The 19,353-nt window shown below is 41.2% G+C and overlaps 1 long non-coding RNA gene across 5 annotated transcripts in view; it reads right to left on the bottom strand.

Moving 5' to 3' along the window:
* Window positions 1–19,353, bottom strand: part of LOC122560208 (uncharacterized) — a 135,803-nt gene that overhangs the window by 88,037 nt on the left and 28,413 nt on the right. For 2 of the 5 annotated variants that reach the window (XR_006314701.2, XR_015759543.1), the window contains exon 3: window positions 4,949–5,417. The exons of 2 other annotated variants lie outside the window; for them this stretch is intronic. This is a non-coding gene — a long non-coding RNA (uncharacterized LOC122560208). Of the gene's footprint in view, window positions 1–4,948; window positions 5,517–19,353 lie in introns of those variants that run through there. One more of the 5 variants, XR_015759544.1, reaches the window with a different exon arrangement.

Here is a 19,353-nt window from a genome sequence, read left to right as displayed (position 1 = left end):
TTTTGGAGCCCTGGCTTTTCTTTACTGTCAGCTTCTCAAACCTTCTTTTTAAACTGTCCCTCCTAACTCCTCCACCCTCCGCTAACAACAAGTGCGAGGAACCTTTGAAATTTTCTTCTCATGAAGAGCTGATCAGTTGCCTCTGCCATGTTCCTTGTTTCCAGTAGCTCATGGAGCCAAACTTCCTGTAAAATTTGTTCATGCCCTAACCCTAATTCACATCTTTCCTCACTTTCTCTTCAAGTTCCCCTTGTGACCTCTCTGAGCTCATCATGTCAATGACACCCATCATCCTTGACTCTGTTTCCACCAAACTGCTGATTATTCAATTAATCCTCCAAGTCAACAATGTTGGCTGATATTGTAAGTAGTCAAATCCGTTGTTTTCTTTCGCATCTTTAATTCTGCCATTATTGTAAACTACCACCTCATCTCTCACTAAAGTCTACCTTCTTAATGCATGCCCCTCTTTCCAGGAACTCCAAATTGGAAATACCAAAAAATAACTGATGCCAATTACCAAAGTATTCAAATAAAACAGATGTAAGCCACAAATGGCACCCTGTGTGTCTGTGATAAAGGTAAGCTTTTCTTGCTCTTCCTTCTAGTCACAGTTGATAAAACTGTCCACCTTAAATGTGTCGATCATCAAATTTCTCTCTCCTCATTCCATTCATCAAAAGCTATTCATAGTCATAGGAGGATAGGAACAGGAGTAGAACATTCAGCATCCTGAGTCTTTTCCACGATTCATTGAGATCATGGCTGGTCTGTGGCCTAACTCCATATACCTAGAGGAACTCCATTGACCCACATCCCTTAATACCTTTGCTGGACAAAATTTTATCAGATTTATAATTAATAACTGATCCACCCTTTGATGTGTAGTCAGAAGATCACTTGCAATGACTTCTGTTTCTCCGTTATTACCTCTTATGTTCCCGAGGGATCTATCCTTTCCCCCTCCTATTTTGTGTCTACCTGTTGCCCCTTGCGGATAACATCAAAGGCACAGTCTCAAGTTTCAAATGTTCGCTAATGGCACCCAGACTTATCTCACCACCACACCTCTCAACTCCTCCAGTCTTGATAAATTATCAGGTGCATTTTTTATCAAGTGAGCAGACATTTACAGCCTGCACGGCATGCTCCTTGGACATTCCTCATTGTGGAAATTTATGAGACTAAACCAAATTATTTGCAAACTTGCTGTCATAGTTGATTCCAAGTTTAGTTCTGGCCTTTTATTTCTGCCTGTACCAGGACCCCCTGATTATGGCAGACCCCCTTGACTTGACTGAGGACTACTTCCCCTCGACTTTAAAACATGTCCATTTGGAGACTCACATGCAGTGTGTTTGCTGCATAGGTTGCTGGGAGCCTTTAACATACAGTTGAATGGGCAAAGTGCTAAAAGGCAAAGCAAGATTAGATTAGATTAGATTACATTACAGTGTAGAAACAGGCCCTTCGGCCCAACAAGTCCACACCGACCCGCCGAAGCGAAACCCACCCATACCCCTACATTTACCCCTTACCTAACACTACGGGCAATTTAGCATGGCCAATTCACCTGACCCTGCACATCTTTTGGACTGTGGGAGGAAACCGGAGCACCCGGAGGAAACCCACGCAGACACGGGGAGAACGTGCAAACTCCACACAGTCAGTCGCCTGAGGCGGGAATTGAACCCGGGTCTCAGGCGCTGTGAGGCAGCAGTGCTAACCACTGTGCCACCGTGGTTAGCACTGCAGTGATGTGGTGAGCATTGAAGTAGGCACAAAGTGAATGAGTGCTAAGAGGGTGAATGAGAATTTCTGGATGTTCCCTTGTCCAATTCATCATTTGCTCTAGGTGGTCCTGACAGCAGTATTCCAATGAAAAGTTTCAGTGCAATCAAAAGTGCCATTCAGGCGCTAGGAAGATTCTGGAGTTTACAATTCTCATCTTAGTTTTTAAAGCCCACCATGGCCAAGCCCCTCCTTTACTGTGATCTCTTCCAACCTCATAACCATTCAAGAAATCACGACTCATTTGATCCTTGAGCATCCCTGGCTTTAATTGCTCTATCATCAGAGCCACACCATTAGTTGCACAGACCACAAACTTCTGAGTTTACTCCTTATACCTCACTTCCTCTCTATCTCTTTTTCATTACCCCAGAGGACTGCAGAGGCCAAATCACTGAATGTAGTTAAGACATAGGTTTTAGATTAGTAAAAGGATCAAAGGCAGGAGAATGGGGTTGAGAAACATATCAGCTCTCATCGAATGATGGAGCAGACTAGATGGGCTGCATGGTCTAATTCTGTGCCTATACCTTATGGTCTTATGGAATGCAACTCCAGTGATGTTCAAGAAACTTGACACCATCTAGGAGCAAGCAGCTCATTTGATTGCTTCCTCATTAATTAACATTTGCTCCCTCTATGATTGGTACATGCAGTGGCAGCACATGTATCATCTACAAGATGCACTGCAGCATCTCAGTAAGTCTTTTCAACAGCTCCTCTTAAGCCTGTAACCCCTTCAACCCGATGGACAATGGCACCATCTCTACTGACTTGAAAATATATTGTTTTTCCTTCATCCCTGCTGGAGTAAAAACATGGAACTCCCTAAATTAGCATGGACTGCAGCATGGCTCACCTCTCGAAGGCAAATAGGAAGGACAATTAATGCTGGCCTGGCCAGTCACGTTTACATTCCATGAATGGACTTATAAAAGGAAGAGCATGTAGGGGAAACAGAGAGGTATAAAGAGAGAGACTACCAAAGCCTAGGCCTTGGCAGCTAAAGGCACAGCCATCAATGAATGGTACAATGATTAAAATCAGAGACATATAAGAAACTACAGTTGGAGAAATGGTAAGTAGTCAAAGTGTAGTCAGGCTGGGGAGAAGATTACAGAGTTAGGGAGGGTCAAGTACACAGAGGGAAGGAACTGAAAGTAAGAATGAGAAATCTTTAAACTGAGACATGCCAGACTTGGGTCAATGAGTACTAAGGTGTAGAATAAACAGAACAATATGTTAGTTAGAATAAGGTCAATAGGTTTGAATGAGGTTAAATTTATGGACAGTGGAAATTGGGAGTCTGTCCTGGAGAGCATTAGAATAATTTATTCTCAACGTAGCAAAGGCCTTTAACAAAACTTGCATTTTATTGGTCCCCTGAATTACTAATTAAAATCTTCACTGCTAGGATGAAGTAAATGAGCAAAAAAAAATTAAACTCCAGGTAAGGATATATTTTCAATTTCGACAATGTAATTTTAAAGCCTCTGAATATTTGTCTTAGGTCCCTTGATTACTTTTGCATCAAGACGTTGCTTAAGATAAGGCTCCTTGTCAACGATGTTTAAGTCAGAACTTGGCTGGGTAATGATCGATTAGTGCCAGGCCTGTGTGGAATTTGTTTCTGGAATAAAGATCAGTGTCAGATTTGAGGAGCTAATTTGGCCATTGCTTAATTATGCTCAGAAATCGATTGGAAAGTAGTCCAAGGTCAGATAAAAGAATTCTTCCTTTCAGTATTATCTGAGCAAAGATGTTTCTATGGAAAAAACAAACAGCATCACTCCTACTTCTAAATTCAGTTTCATTGATTTTGCTGCATGTGGATTGACAGAGACAGACTTTGGCCTAGCTGATCCTAGACTAATGCTAGCAATTTCCAATTTATAGTTGTGTGTGGCTATAACTGACCTCTAAGTGTTGATTATATGTTGGTGCTGTACTGAATTATTTCATATAAGTGAAAAGCAATGCTAAGGCACTCTAATTCAATTTATTTAATTTGTGTGACATATTTCCTGTTCATGTGTGACATACAAATTATTCAGTAAGAAAATGTCTAATTATTCTAATCTGCGGTGATTAAATATAGCCTCTGAGAATGTCTGTGCTGCAGACAGTAGCTGCTGAAAAGTATAGAATATTTTATGAGTTATTTTAATGTTTAATATCTTCTCCTGAAACTGTCAGCTTTATTCAGTATGACATCTATCATTGGTGAATAAAGGCCCATCAGTGGCCTGAGCTTGTCAATTCATTTTATGGGACAGTAGTATCAATTTTCAACATTGGATGGAACCAGTCTATCAATAAAAGTGGGAAACACATTGAGGTGATATCAGGATTGCTAACACTTGTGATTCTATGAACAACATGTTAACTTTGTACTGTTGTTCTACAAAGTACAATGCCCAAAGATTGGGAGGAAAGCATTCTATAGTGTGTGGAGAGGCTGCAGACAAGATTTATAAGGATGATACCAGGAATGTGTTGATATATATCTTAAGAAAGCATTAAGACTGAGTCTATATTCTCTTGAGAAAGGTGGGGCTTTGGGGGGAATTTAATAGAATTCATTCATTAAAATTATGAAGTTATGTAACAAATGCATATAGAGAGAATGTGGGGAAGAACATCACTAACTGTAAACAATTTGATAGGCACTAAGGAATCCAACCGAAAACAAAAAATGCTGGACATCACAGCAGTTCAGGCAGCATCAATGGAGAGAGCAAGCTAACATTTCGAGTCTAGGTAACTCTTCATCAGAGCAGACGTGAAATGTGGAGGGGGCAGAATTTATGCAATAATTGCGGGGTGGTGTGCTTGGGGAGAAAGAGTGCTGGTAGCACAGATTATGTGAGAATGGCAGAACAATGGTGTGTCTAACTTCCAAACTGGAAAGAACTGGTGGTCCCACTGGAGTGGAGGGAGGGGAAAGAAAACATGGTGACAAAATGCAACAAGCGAAGCTAAAAGAAAGGAAAGAAATGGAAGTGAGTTTACAATCTGAAGGTGTTGAACTCAATATTAAGTCCAGCCACAATCTAAACAGAACTCTAAATAGGAAATAATGGAAAAAAACCTGCCTCTGCAAACAGAGGTGGGAATATCAAACTTGTTACAAAAGAAGTGGTTTAGATGAACAGAATCGGTGAATAAATGAATGATTTTATTGTCATCTGTATTTTACAGTGAAAAATACAGTAAAATACAAAAATAAGTTTCCACCATCACCATGATGCAACACCATTTTGATTAGTTTTAAAATAATAAATAAAAAAGATATAGCTTAAAGAGAGTCTACAGCCATTCCTCATTGCTGCCAGTGCCAGACCTAACCAATGTCAAAGTTATCATTCTTCAGGCACTATCTTTCGCCGCTGGGCCCATCTTGCCTAAGTCACCTCTGATGATGTAGAAACCAATCCCATACTCGCCCCTTCTCCAGCCATCTCCTTGGCACCAATGCCAGGGTCCCACTCCAAGTTCACAAGCCACCATCACGATCTGGTCCCCAATGAAGCCAGCTTCCTACTGCTTCTGCCTTCCTCGTCAATGCCATCACCACCGATACTGCCACAACCGAGCCTTGCTCAGAATGTAAGTAGAAGCACAAACTAAAAAGCATAAAAAAAGAGGGAAAACAAAAAAGTGGATGATCCCTTGGCACAGGAGCCCTAATGCTACTCACTTTGTGCTGCCATCTTGAGATGCATCTAAAGGAAAGCAAAACAAGCATTAGAATGATAAAAGAAATGGAGGGTTGTTGGATTTAATTGAAAAAAATTGGGAGGAGGGTTCAGTGGATCATAAATGAAAGCATGGAGTATTTGGCTCCAATGACCTGTTTCTGCTCAGTGTATCCTATATAATTTTGTGTAATTCTCCCTCCCACACACCAGTGAGTGCACAATTGTGGAGTTGCTTCAAGAGTTCATGCATGCCACTAGTTTCAGAACTCTCTGCTGGGCGTGGACAGCATTGGACAGCTCCCTCCATTGCACAGATGGAATTAGAATTAAAGGAGTGTAGACTGCCACCAAGCCCTGTTTAAGGACTCGAGTAGAAAAGCTGGTCTTACACTATTGATGAAATGCAACATGGCAGAAGTCCTATCATCATGATAAAAAGTTAAACCAAGACTTGGTAAAGTGGATGTAGAAGATTCCCAAAGCAGTATTTAAGAGAATCTAGATTTTTCAGGTTGCCTAGCTCGCATTCCTCCATGAACCAACATCAGCAAACGGAGTTTAACTAGTCAATTTTATTATTTACTGTTTGCATGATCTTACCTACACAAAATGGTGGACATATAAACATAGAAACTGAAACATAGAAAATAGGACCAAGGGTCGGCCATCAGCCTTTCGAGCCTGTTCTGCCATTTATGGCTGATAATCCAGCTCAGTACCCTGTTTCTCCTTCCTCACCATACTCTGTGGTCCTTTTAGCTTAAGAATTACATCTAGCTCCTTCTTGCAAATATTTACTGTTTAGCCTCAACCACTTTCTGTGGCAGAGAATTTTACAGGTTCACCACTTGCTGGCTGCACAAACTTTTCGTCAGGTCAGTCCTCAACGGTGCCTCCCATATCTTTACACTGTGGCTCTGATTCTGGATTCCCCAGTCACTGGGAACATCCTTCCTATCTTTTCCTGTTAGGATGTTATTCGTTTTTATGAGATCTCCCCTCATTCCTCTAAACTTCACTGAACATAGTTCTAACTGATCCAATCTCATTTCATTCATTAGTCCTGCCATCCCAGGGATCGGTCTGGTAAACCTTCATTGCACTCCTTCAATAGCCAGAACATTCTTTCTCAGGGTTGTTAAGAAAGCATATGGTGTTTTGGCTTTCATTAACAGGCCTATTGAGTTTAAGAGTCGTGACATCTTGTTGCAGCTCTATAAAACTTTGGTTAGACTGCACTTGGAATACTGCGTCCAGTTCTGGTCGCCCTATTATAAGAAAGATGTGGATGCTTTGGAGAGGGTTCAGAGGAGGTTTACCAGGATGCTGTCTGGACTGGAGGGCTTATCTTATGAGGAGAGGTTGACTGAGCTCGGACTTTTTTCATTGGAGAAAAGGAGGAGAAGAGGGGACCTAATTGAGGTATACAAGATAATGAGAGGCATAGATAGAGTCAATAGCCACAGACTATTTCCCAGGGCAGAAATGACTAATACGAGGGGTCATAGTTTTAAGCTGGTTGGAGGAAAGTATAGAGGGGATGTCAGAGGCGGGTTCTTTACACAGAGAGTTGTGAGAGCATGGAATGCGTTGCTAGCAGCAGTTGTGGAGGCAGGGTCATTGGGGACATTTAAGAGACTCCTGGACATGCGTATGGTCACAGAAATTTGAGGGTGCATACACGATGTCGGCATAACATCGTGGGCTGAAGGGCCTGTTCTGTGCTGCACTGTTCTATGTTCTATAAGGTGATCAAAACTGCACACAATACTTTAGGGGTCATTAAGGCCCTATATAATTGCAGCAAGACATTCCATGCTCCTGTGCTCGAATCCTCTTGCTATGAAGGCCAACATATATTTGACTTCTTCAGCGCCTGCTGCACATGCATGCTTACACGCTTGCAGAAACTGATATAAAAAGATATTGTTGCATCTCCCCATTTTTGAGTTTATTGCCTTTCAAATAATAATGTGCCTTCCTGTTTTCACTATCTGAGACTTACTCACATTATGCTTCATCTGCCATATATTTGCCCACTCACTCAACTTTGCCAAATCATACTGAAACAACTCTGCATCCTCCTAAAAATTCACTCTTACACCCAGCTTTGTGTTATCTGGAAACCTGGAGAGATTATATTTAGTTCCCACACCTAGATCATTATTATATATTGTGAATAACTGGGCCTGACTCCTGTGGTACCCACTCACCACACTTCCTCTTTATTTTCTGTCTGCCAACTAATGCTCTATCCATGTCAGTACACAATGCCCAGGCAATTTAATTTTACATTCTAATTAGACCTTATCGAAAGCCTTCTGAGAGTCTAGGTAAACCATATCTACTGGCTCCCATAAAATAGGGTTCATAAAAAGAGGGATCATACTTCAGACAGTATCTGATGAATGTGAATGTGAAGTGTATAATGATATTTTGAAGAAATAATAATTAAGGTTATAAACATTGTGGTATCAAGAGTGACTCTAAGATATTCATGGGTCTTCTTGATTGTTTTACTTTCCAGGGATCACATGAATTATTACAAAGGTAAAAAAAATCAATAAATTACTAATGGAATTGTACATATTATCAAAGCACAATATAAGAATGTCAAAATATTTTCACAGAAGTTTCTGCACAAATTAAAGAAAGCACTTTATACTTTTTAATGTCACTAATTTTCATAATTAATGATGCCTAACAATCCATTAAATATCAATTAATCATTTATACATAATTTATATGTATGGCACTTGCAACAACTGTCCCCATATGTAAGGTTTCTTTACACCTTTTTTATATTGACATGAAATGTCAGAAGGTTTGTTTTTACTTCGGATTTCCAACCAAAGTCTTTGTTTTCTTTTCATGTCAGTTTTGCTTTTGTTCTATTTAATACAGTTTGCAGTAAATGGATTAGATTTGTTTTAAAACAATGTCAGCAGTTTCTGTTTTTGTTTGCTTTCAGATCTCCAGCATTTTCAGTTCTTTGTTTTGCTTTAGATTTGTTCTAAAGCAGTTAACAGCAGCACAGTAACAGATAATGTTGGTATTTGGCATAGTTCACCACAGAGTGTTCCAGACTATGGTCCTAAACTTGATCAGATTAATAAACAACAAAGCTGAAACTGGACTCTTATTCACAGGGAGAGAGGAAGTCAGTTAAACAGCATAAGACACAATACATGAACTATTACTAAGGATGGTTAAATAGAATTAGAAAAGCACATTACTTTAAGCGCGTTGCTTGCAATGTTAAACCACATTGAATGTTGTACAAAATCAGTATAAATTTGTACATGATTTTTTGGGAAAGTCACAATGACTGCCATATGACAGCTCAAAATATATTATTTGACCTCCTTCAGCTTTGCTAAGCAAAAGTGAAATTTTGGTCTCATTCACTTTATTTAATTGCCTTTTTTGTCACTTGCACACCATGTTTTCTACTTTCATGCCCAAGTTTCATGAAGCTTTTTGTTGTCTTTTGTGCCCTCTGCTTGGGTCTGAGTCTCCTTCTCCTCATGATTTTCCTGCATCTGAAGTCATCAGATCTTTTTCTACACTTTCTGACAGTCTTTATTTCCACTGTAAACTTGAAGTCATCCAAAACTCGCCCATCTGTGTTGCATTTTATACTAAATCACATTCACACATCACCCTGTATTCACCTAAACAAAATAAAGAACTGCCGATCCTGAAGATCTTAAACAAAGACGTGGGCCAAATTCAAAGGTCACCAGACTCGAAATATTAACTCTGATTTCTGTTCACAGAAGCTACCAGACCTTCTGAGTTTCTCCAGCAATTTCTGATCCTGTGCTCACTGATCTACATTGACTCCAGGTGAAGCTTTGTCTTAGTTTTAAAATTTCTGCCTTGCTTACAAATCCTTTTGAAGCCTTCCTCTCACAATCTTTGTAAACTCCCAGACTAACAATCCTCCAAGTTAGAATCTGCTGGAGAATCTCAGCAGATCTGGCAGCATCTGTGGGGAGAAAGCGGCATTAACATTTCAGGTCCAGTGACTTTTCATCAGAATTGCTAGCAGCTAGGAAAAGGAGATATTTGTGCTGAAGCTGAAGTGTCCAAGGGGGTCTGGGGGTATTTTGGTGGAGGGTGGAGTGTTGGGGTAGAAGGTGAGCAGAAAGTCAGAGACCCCCAGCTCAGAAAGAGAGTGACATGAAAGGGGTAGGTAACCAAGAACACAAGGACAGTAGAAAAGCTGAATTAATGATAATAAGAACTAAAAGTGAGAAAATGGGTTAGCTGAGCTGAATGCAACTGAATGTAGGACTGGGTGACTGTGCTAAAAGCAACCCATGTCATTAAAGGACTGGGTGTTGGGTGGGGAAAAAATGTGAAAGGATGGAATCAGGCTCTAAAATTATTAAATTCGATGTTGAGCCCTGTAGGATCCCCAAGCAAAAAATAAGATGTTGTTTTTGGAGCTTGCACCGAGACTCAGTGGATGAATACAGCAGACCTGTGACAGATATACTGGCATGATGTGTTGAAGTGGTAGGCAACTGGAAGCTCAGGATCATTTTGGCAGACAAAGCGTAGGTGTCCTCAATGTCCTGGAATATTCAGGACTGGCTAAGAAGCAACAGAAAGGCTTTTTGCACAAAGGGAGCAAATCAACAAAGGTCCTTGCAGAGAATAGAATGCGCAGGGGGAATCTTAAAGTAATTTGGAGAGCAAAGAGGGGACATGATAAAACACTGTCAGGCAAGATGAGAAAGATATTCTGTAAGTATACCAAGGAGAAAAGAATAATCATGGAAAGAGTAGAGCTCATTAGAGACCAAGGGGGCAATCTGTGTATGGAACTGGAGGACATTAGTAGGATGTTAAACAAATACTTCACATCTATCTCCAGTTAGAGAAGGAGGACTTAGGTACAGAATTTGGGGAGAGTGATTGCGAGGTTCGCGAGCAGTTTGACACAAGGAGTAAGAAGACTTTGGAGGGTTTAAAATTGGACAAATCCTCACGTCCTGATGGGTTTCATCCCAGACTGGTGTAGGAGATGGGGGAGTAAATTACAGGGGCTCTGACTCAATTTTTTAATTGCTCTTTCACTTCTCCAGAGGACTGAAGGACAGCTAATGAGGTTCCATTTTTCCAGAAAGGCAGTAGAGTTGAACTAGGAAATAACACTCCGCAGAATCTCACATGAGCGGTAAGGGAACCATTGGAGAAAATTCTGAAGAAATTAATCTCCTGCTGTACAGGCAAGATTTGATCAGGGTTAGTCAATATGACTTTGTCATGACTAATACATTTGATTGAATTTTTTGAGAAAGACACCGAATGTGTAGATGGGGGTGGTGCAGTTGAAGTAGACTACATGGATTTCAGCAAAACCATTGATAAAGTCCCATGTAGGAGACTGGTAAAGAAGGTTAAAGCACATGGATTCCAGAGTAAGTTAGCAAGTTGGAGGAAAGCTATTTGTGTGACTGGAGGCCAATGTCTGGGATCAAACTAAAGTGATCAGTGCTGGCCCCCTTAATGTTCATGATATATATATATATATATATATATATATAAACAATATTGAAGATAATGTGGAGTAGAGGTGGATGTTAAGTAAGTTTTCAGATGACATGAAGATTTGGCTAAGTGGTTGACAGTGAGGAAGCAGGTGTTATGAGGATATAGACAGATGTATCAGGTGGGCAGATCAGTGACAGATGGAATTTAACTCTGAAAAGTGTGAGGTGATGCACTTAACGGGACAAGGGAGTACTTAATAAATGGCAGGATACCAGGAAGCTCAGAGAAATAGAGGGATCTTGCTGTGCTTCTCCATAGTTCCCTAAAGGCAGCAGGTTGTTAACACACTACCTAAGAAGGCATATGTGCCACTTAATCAATTATAGCATAGATTATAAGAAGATGGAGCCTATGGTGGTGCTGCACAAAACTATCGTCAGGCCACAGCTGGAGGACTATGTGCAGTTGCGGTCACCATGCTGCAGGAAGGATGTGATTACACTGGAGAGGGTGTAAAGGGTGTTGCCTGGCATTGAGTACTTTAGCTATGAAGACAGTCTGGATAAGATCATGTTATTTTCATTATGGCAGAGAATGATGAGATGGGTCCTGGTTGAGGTGTATAGGATTATGAGTAGTATGTACAGGTTAGAAAGCAGCTGTTCCCCTTAGTTGAAGTACCAATTACAAGGGTGCAGAACTTCAAGGTGAAAGGGAAGAGATTAGAGGGGATTTAAGGACATTCATTTTCACACAGAGGATGGTGAGTGTCTGGAATGTACTGTCTGGAAAAATAGATGTGAGAAACCTCACAATCTTTTAGAAAAGTGCTTGGATGAGCACTTGAAATGTCAGATCATTTGAGGCTATGGGTCAAGTGTAGATTTACAGTAGTTTTGTCAGTGTCGAAATGATGGGTGGAAGGGCCTCTTCGATATTGTATGAAAAATCCTTGAATTTCTTAAAGGAAACAATCACCTTGGAAGAAAAGACATTTGAATTCCATGGAGCCATTCTCGTACAAACCTACCAATAAGAGAACTGCTGCAATATATTATCTGGCCTCTTTCCATTTTGTTGGCGCACAAATGAACACTCCAACAAATAAAATAAACTTCATGTAGATGTGTAAAGGGATGATTAAGGTTTATTATGACCTTTTGTAAATGAAGCCCTTTGAATGCTGTGAGTATCCAAACTCTGATAATGCTACTTGTGCGAAAGCAAGGAGGAGTGTTCAATATTCCACTGGGAAAAGCTGCTGAGGGAAAGCTGAGAACAGATCACTTCTGTGATCAGCCCAATTATTGCAGTCAATGACAAATGTTCCCTTGAGTGCTATATCTCACAACTGGAGAAAGCCTCTGGCTTTCCCTGCAATGTTTTCAGCATTCATTTTGACGAACTCATGTGGTTTTTTAAGGAATGAAAGCATTAGGGGCTGTTAGAGACCAGTGGTGTGCGATTTTGGAAGTGGTGGGGTTCATCTTAAGCAAGGTCGTGGTAGTGCATTAACCTTTATTAGTTAATTTATGGGATGAGATTTGTAATGGCAACTTGTCAAGGACAGCATGCCATGATTAATTGTGTATTAAATGCTTCGTATGGCAGCTTGTTATTTAGTAAGTTATCATCACAATTTCATGTGATTGTATAATAAACAGGTGTCGTGGGGATAATACAGATGCAAAAAGCTGCCTGAGTGTTCAGTATGCGAAAGTGCCAACTCAGTGGCCAAATTACTTAGCTCCTTGACCCCAGCGGTGCATCAGAATTTGATTTTACTGGGACACCTACTCGTAAAATTTTCATTAACTTCTTTACGCGAAATGAAAACCTCTCCAAGGAGCTGAATACTACATACAATTCATTACTGTTTAATTGACGTTGCTGTAGTGTGGGTGGATTTTTACTGAGATCCTGAAAACCAATGGGGTGGGGATTTTATGGAGACTTCACAGCAGGAACTGTGATGTGTGGGGTGAGTGAAGTAGGGGAAAACTGAAATGTTGCTTTATTGATGTCAAGTTAAGATGTGGAGATTAATTCAATGGTTTATTTGTGCTGCATTGGGCCACATATACCATTCTGTGGCAGGTTCCTGCTTGTAATACCTTTTCATGTCATAAATTCTCATTTGCAAAAAACTCTGAATTGCAGCACATTGAATCTCCATTGCCAAAACTACTTTGAGAAATTCAAGGATTTTTCATACCATACAGAAGAGGACCTTCCACCCATCATTTCCACACTGACAAAGCTACTCTAAATCTACACGAGTCACACTTTCCAGCACATATCCAGCACATAATGTTATGACATTAAGTGTTCACCCAAGGACTTTTTAAAGGTTGCGAGGTTACCCATCTCTTCTGCCCTCCCTGGCAGTGACTCTTCAACTAAGGAGAACATTTTTCTATCCGCCTGCCCATTCCCTTCACAATCGTATACACATCAATCAGATACTTGAAGCGAAAGTCAGAGGAGCAGCAGAATTTTCTGGCACCTGGTTCATGTTAATCTAAAGATAGCATGCCATAGTCAGTCTTCTGAGATTGGTTGCTTTAGATTACAGTGTTGAAACAGGCCCTTCGGCCCAACAAGTCCACACCGACCCTCCAAAGAGCAACCCACCCAAACCCATTCCCCTACATTTACCCCTTCACCTAAAACTACAGGCAATTTAACATGGCCAATTCACCTAACCTGCACATTTTTGGACTTTTTTAGATTAGATTAGATTAGATTACTTACAGTGTGGAAACAGGCCCTTCGGTCCAACAAGTCCACACCGACCCGCCGAAGCGCAACCCACCCATACCCCTACATTTACCCCTTACCTAACACTACGGGCAATTTAGCATAGCCAATTCACCTGACCTGCACATCTTTGGACTGTGGGAGGAAACCGGAGCACCCGGAGGAAACCCACGCAGACACGGGGAGAACGTGCAAACTCCACACAGTCAGTCGCCTGAGGCGGGAATTGAACCCGGGTCTCTGGCGCTGTGAGGCAGCAGTGCTAACCACTGTGCCACCGTGCCGCCCGTGAATAGAGTCACAGGTAGATTAGATGAGATTCCCAACAGTGTGGAAACTAGCCCTTCAGCCCAACAAGTTCACACCAACCCTCTGAAGAGTAACCCACCCAGATCCATTTCCCTCTAAGGTACCTAACACTATGGGCAATTTAGCCTGGCCAATTCACCTGACCTACACATCTTTGGATTGTGGGAGGAAACCCATGCAGACACAGGGAGAATGTGCAAACTCCACACAAACAGTCACTGGAATTGAACTCAGGTCCCTGGAAGGAAACCGGAGCACCCGGAGGAAATCCACGCAGACAATGTGCAAACTCCACACAGACAGTTGCCTGAGGAATTGAACCCGGGTCTCTGACGCTGTGAGGCAGCAGTGCAAACCACTGTACCACCCTTTCTTTGTTTGACTCTGCAACACAAGGGATGGAGGGGTGCAGGAAAATGGCAGCCTGCATCGAGGCTTAGGATTGGCAAGGGTGAGTCAATGGTGAGGAGATGAGTGGGATCAAAGCCATTGGGAGCTGGGTGAAGGAAGCATTCAGTATGCTGGGTGTGTTGGGGATGATGAGAATAGGCAGTCAAGGTAGTAAAATAGGTGGCCTAAAGGATGGTTTGTCCACATGAGGATACAACTTAGGATGTTGTCTGGCAGAGACCTTCGGCTTGGAGTTTACACTCAGGAATAATATGAACACATTGGTGAGATTGCAGAAGAGGTCTACAGGAGTGGTTCCAGCAATAAGAAACTTCAGTTGTACCGACAGATTGGAGATGTTAGAGTCATGGAGTCATAGAGGTGTACAGCACAGAAACAGACCCTTTGGTCCAACGCGTCTATGCTGACCAGATATCCTGAATTTAATCTAATCCCATTTGCTAGCATTTGGCCAATATCCCTCTAAACTCTTCCTATTCATATACCCATCCAGATATCTTTTGAATGTTGCAATTGTACCAGCCTCAACCACTTCCTCTGGCAGCTCATTCCATACACGCACCACTCTCTGTGTTAAAAAGTTGTCCCTTAGGTTTCTTTTAAATCTTTCCCCTCTCATCCTAAACCTATGCCCTTTAATTCTGGACTCCCCTATCCCAGGGAAAAGACCTTGTCTATTTACCCTATCCATGCCCCTCATGATTTTAGAAACCTCTAAAAATCCAGGGAAAATAGCTTCAAACTATTCAGCCTCTCCCTATAGTTCAAACCCTCCAACCCTGGCAACTTCCTTGTAAATCGTTTCTGAACCCTATCAAGTTTCACAACATCCTTCCAATAGGAGGGAAACCAGAATTGCCCACCATATTCTAAAAGTGGCCTAAACAATGTTCTGTACAGCCGCAATATGACCTCCCAACTCCTATACTCAATGCTCTGACCAACAAAGGAAAGCTTTCACGGAGCTATGAACCTGCTCTCCAAGGTCTCTTTGCTTAGCAAACTCCCTAGGACCTTACCATTAGGCATATATGTTCTGACCTAATTTGCCTTTCTAAAATGCAGCACCTCACATTTATTTAAAACAAACTCTATCTGCCACTCCTCAGTCCATTGGCCCATCTGATCAAGATCCTGTTGTACTCTGAGGTAATCTTCTTCGCTATCCACTACCTCCAATTTTGGAGTTACCAACTAGACTTCCTATGTTCACATTCAAATCATTTATGTAAATGATGTAGTGGATCCAGCACCGATCCTTGTGGCACACCACTCCTCACAGGCCTCCAGTCTAAAAAGCAACCTTCCACCACCACCCTCTGTGTTCTACCTTCGAGCCAGTTCTGTATCCAAATGGCTAGTTCTCCCTATATTCCATGAGATCTATCCTTACTAACCATCTATGATGAACAATGCCATGTATATATGGCATTGAAAACCAATTAGTATAATGAGCGAATTGTCACTATGGAATATTTAAGATGACATGATACTTGCGCCAATCATTTATGGAGAAAATAAGATGATAGTAATTCTCATTAACCCACCCCACTTCTCAATGTCAGGTCCTTTGATGATGCAATTAGTGCATGAGAGGGAATACCCTCACCTATTCCTGGAAATCTGCAAGCAATCGTGACAGGGTTTGCTTTTCGAGTGTGTCCCCAACATATCGCTCGATAAATACCAATAGAATGAGACCCTCCAGTGACCATTAATTGTGTGGTCGGGGGCACCAACTGAGAGTACTCTCATCCTGAATTTAATCACAGCAGACAGAAACAAGTCAAGATTCTGACCTGCCACGCTCCCGCTCCCTATATGTCCTTACAGCTTTTACTTCACCACATTAACCTCTATGCTTTTTGTTGTATATCTTTTTATTGCTAGCTCCAGTTGTTAGATACCCCCACTCTGTGTCTGTTATCCTCACCGTTTATATCAAACTCCCAGCTCAAATCAGTCCACATATCTGAATCTGCTCTTTTGTGCATCTTTCATAAGGGCATGCACCATCTTCTCTTTGCTACTTCACATTCACAAGGCCTCCACTCACACTGCTCACCGCTCACCGCTCACCAAGACTCATGGACTACATCTCTCCCCATTGCATTCATGATGTCCACTTAATGCCTTTCCCCATCTCAGCTTCCCAAACTACTAACCCATCTCAAACTACTATTCCTTCCCAAACTATTAACCCTTCTCAAACTACTAACCTACTCACACAGTAGCAGCATCTCACTACTCCTCCTATTCCTACATCACCGTTAACTATTCTCCCATCCACTTCCATCATACTCAATCCCCCCATTTGTCTCATTGCAGGGAAGAATTGCCCTCTCTGTTGCCTGATATTTCCATAGCATTCCCACTGACCGAGTTTTAATTGATGAGTAGCTACATTACACAAGTGACTCTGGCCCAATCCCTGACTGCAAGGATGTAGATCACTATTTGGCTTGGAGTTACTTGATTTGACATGTTGAAATGTTGAGGTTGACAGTGAGCAGAATCACACACTTCCTGTTCTGCCTCCCTTATCCTGCCATAAACTCTATAATCCAGCTCATTAAGATACTAACAAAAATGCAAAGAAAATTATGTTGGTATGAATTAAAGACACAACCATAAGTTTGTAATTGAGCATGGGTTTGCCCTAAGTAATGAAGCATTGTCGAAAATCTTAATATTCAAATCTCGGAGTTGGAAGCTGAGGTCAGTGAAATCCTATTTTTGATGATTTGGCAGATTACAATTTGATTAGATTAGATTACATTACAGTGTGGAAACAGGCCCTTCGGCCCAACAAGTCCACACCGACCCGCCGAAGCGCAACCCACCCATACCCCTTACCTAACACTACGGGCAATTTAGCATGACCAATTCACCTAACCTGCACATCTTTGGACTGTGGGAGGAAACCGGAGCACCCGGAGGAAACCCACGCAGACACGGGGAGAACGTGCAAACTCCACACAGTCAGTCGCCTGAGGCGGGAATTGAACCCGGGTCTCTGGCGCTGTGAGGCAGCAGTGCTAACCACTGTGCCACTGTGCCACCCACATTTGAATTTAGATAGTTTAAAATACTGAGTTTAGCAGATTCCATTATGGTAGAAGACACAATGTGGAAAGCACAGTTTTAATTGTAAAAACAGTGCACGTTGTGTCCTTTATATACTGCAATGGAAACTGATTATGTTTAATCAGATTGTTGAGACTATGAATTAAATTAAGATGGCATGGTACTAGTACTAACCATTTATGGAGATAATAAGATTATAGTATTTCTCATTAACCCATTAGTATAACATCAATGCTCATTACTGCTAGATTAAGATTATGTTCCACTTACAAACCTTCAGCCTTTCAGCCCGAGATGTCTATATCATACATTTACAACGTATAGCTGGAGAAACTTTGTTGATGTTGAAGGTGCTTCTCAAGTGTCAAAACTATCCAGGGCTGGCAATCATTAACTGTACAGTTCATGGACTGAAGTCCGCCCTTCGGTTAGAAATGCTGCTTTTAATATAAATTGTTGTTAAATAAATATGACTGATTACGAGATCACTTAAGAAACATTTGGAAAATAGACTCTGTCCTCAAAAACTGCACTGAGTGCTCTGCTGTGCCTGAATAAAACATTGCATGATTAAGTTGAGAGCTGGCATAAAACTGGGATGCATGCTGTGAAAGTGTTTACATTTCAAGTAATTCTCAGACAGTTGAGAGTAGTTTTGTTCATGTGCCAGGCTACATGCTGGTACAAACATATTTTAACAAGGGAAAGTGTTGTTCCTGATTGATGAATTACAAAATAATCATTACTATCTCAACATCTATGAATCTTTTTGGCACAACTCAAATTTAAAACTGTGATTCTTAAATTGTGTGTCTGAGCCATTCAATTGTCGATGGTTGTGCTGATGCCAAAAGTGTAAATTCACTCTTTTGTTTCAATGTGCACAGAGGCTGGGGGAGGAAAGTTGAATTCAGCTTTTAAGCCCTTGCCAGGCTTTGAGACAATGCAATAAATAAATCAGTTAAAAGGTCTAAAACTGATCTCTAACATTGCCACCATAAACTAACTGAACAAAAGATGGACTAGCTAAAGGTTTGTAACAATATTGATAGATTTTACAATGGACAGAATAAATTTGTGTCTTGGGGCATTCTTACATTGCAAAGGCCCTATAAAAATGCATTTTGTTGCTCCTGGCCTTCCTATGTATAATCTTCGTTTATACATAAACTGAGGAAGGCTCCTGAGGAAGGGCTTATGCCCGAAACGTCGACTCTCCTGGTCCTTGGATGCTGCCTGACCTGCTGCGCTTTTCCAGCAATACATTTTCAGCTTCCTATGTATAATATTTGCTTATGATTTTTCCTTTGTTTTTCTACCTCTGTTTGCTACAGATTCAAACACAATTTGAAATTAAACTATGTAAAGAAATATCAAGTCAGGTAACCAAAGAGTAGGTTGAGGAAGTAGGTTTTAAAGAGTGCCTTAAAGGAGGAGAAGGAGATAGAGATGTGGAGAGGTGTAAAGATAAAAAGCGCTGGGTTTCAGAGCTTAAAACTTAGGCGATTGAAGGCAAGAGCAGCAATGGTGAGGCAACTAAAATTGGAGATGCTCAAGAAACTACATTTAGATAAACATAATATTCAGAAGGTTCTGGGATTAGAGGAGATGGCAAAGGTAGAGAATATGGAGCAAGGAGGTATTTTGAAATTCGGGCATAGAATCTTGAGGTCAAGATGTTGTTAGACTGGGAGTCAATATAAGAGAGCTAGCACAGGAGTCCAAGGTGAACAGAATTTAATATGATTTAACACAGAAGCAGCAGTGCTTTTAATAGATTCAACCTTAG

This window comes from Chiloscyllium plagiosum, unplaced genomic scaffold (assembly GCF_037043375.1).
Source record: "Chiloscyllium plagiosum isolate Xiang-an unplaced genomic scaffold, Cpla_swu_hap1 HiC_scaffold_15, whole genome shotgun sequence".
In the NCBI taxonomy this organism is placed as follows: domain Eukaryota; kingdom Metazoa; phylum Chordata; class Chondrichthyes; order Orectolobiformes; family Hemiscylliidae; genus Chiloscyllium; species Chiloscyllium plagiosum.
This window is presented reverse-complemented; position numbering and strand designations above follow the sequence as displayed.